We start from the raw sequence: 1521 nt of genomic DNA, 5'->3' as shown, positions 1-1521 counted from the left end.
GTTTTACACCATTTAATTAAATATGTATATATATATATATATTGCTCGGATTAATGACGTGTATCGTACATAGAAATAGGTGCCGAAAAAATGAGTCGTCGTCATCGTTTGTCCATTCAAGAAATGGCATTGACTGAGAATTTGGCTGCCATAATATTAGTCTCATATTTGCCATTTTATCTTAGTCTCGTATTTCATACAAAAAAAAAAAGAAGCAAATAATAATCTATCTGCCTTATGTATTAATTAGTTTCCTCTCTCGCTTGTTTTGGGATTCGTGTGGGCGTTATTTTGGGGCCGCCATTTAAAGCCGTTTTTTTTTATTAATTAATTAATAAATAAATATAAGAACAACAATTTTTTTCGAACACTTTTCGTCGTTAACAACATTAGAGGCTCTTGGAACGTAACGCAACAAATATTCAACGATACAACCATTGAAACAAATAGAAGGCACTCTCTCTCTTTCGCTCGATCCCTATCGCTCGTTCTCTCGCTTTCTTTTAATAAATAAACTTTTTTTTTTCTTTGTAACAACTCACAAATATTTAATACTCACTCGAGGCCTTGACAAGTCACTCACCCTACCTCCTGTTCTCGACTCTTTGTTCTTTTAAATAGATATTAATATTAATATTATTATTATATAATATAAGCTACAATATGCGAGATATGAGATAACAAATGTTCATTTTCTTTTCATATATAGGTAAAAGAAATCCACGTTCATAACAATTATGTAGATTATCAGTTAAACCGTTTTAATATTATATAATAATTTAATTATTGTTATTTGCTTGGAAGCTCACAGCCGACACATTTTTAATTCATTATCATCTTCTTTTTTTGTTTTTTTTTTCCTTATTTTTTATCTTATTCGTTTGGGTAGAGGGCTTTCTGTTTTTCAATCTTTCTTTTTCTCTCTTGCGAAAGAAGAAGTTTGGAAAAAAATGAGTCTTCGTGAAAACAAAGAAAGCATACGCTGTCTAATCAAACTCTAAGTCAGTACTGACGAAAACGCTCATTCGTGAGCGTTTGCGAGCTCGTTCGTGAGCTCGTTCGTGAGCTCGTTCGTAACAACTGTAAGTACTCGAATGAAAAAATACAGTCGGGAGTTGAAAAGAAAAGGGATTTTTGGCAGTGCCTTGAGCAACTGTTACGAAACCAACTCTAAACTGTCTCCCTATTACCCTCGTTTGTTCTAGTTCTTCTTCTTCTCTCTCTTTTTTTTTAAATCTTTTTTCTTCTTTTTGAACATATGACAGATCGCTCATATATATTTTGTACGATAATAACAACGTTATTTGTTTCTGTTTACCGTAAAACGGATCCGTCTAACTACTCTAGCCTTGCTCGCGAGATTCATATTTTTTTGTCGAGCCTATCACGCAAAATGTCAAATATCGCCATTACACTGACGTATTTCTCATTACATACATTACTCGGCCTCACAAAGAAACTCGTTCAATTATCAGCCAAAGATTAGATTCATATTACTGAAATACTTAAAAGGACTCCATT

The sequence above is a fragment of the Belonocnema kinseyi genome, chromosome 10, assembly GCF_010883055.1.
Source record: "Belonocnema kinseyi isolate 2016_QV_RU_SX_M_011 chromosome 10, B_treatae_v1, whole genome shotgun sequence".
In the NCBI taxonomy this organism is placed as follows: Eukaryota; Metazoa; Arthropoda; class Insecta; order Hymenoptera; family Cynipidae; genus Belonocnema; species Belonocnema kinseyi.
This window is presented reverse-complemented; position numbering follows the sequence as displayed.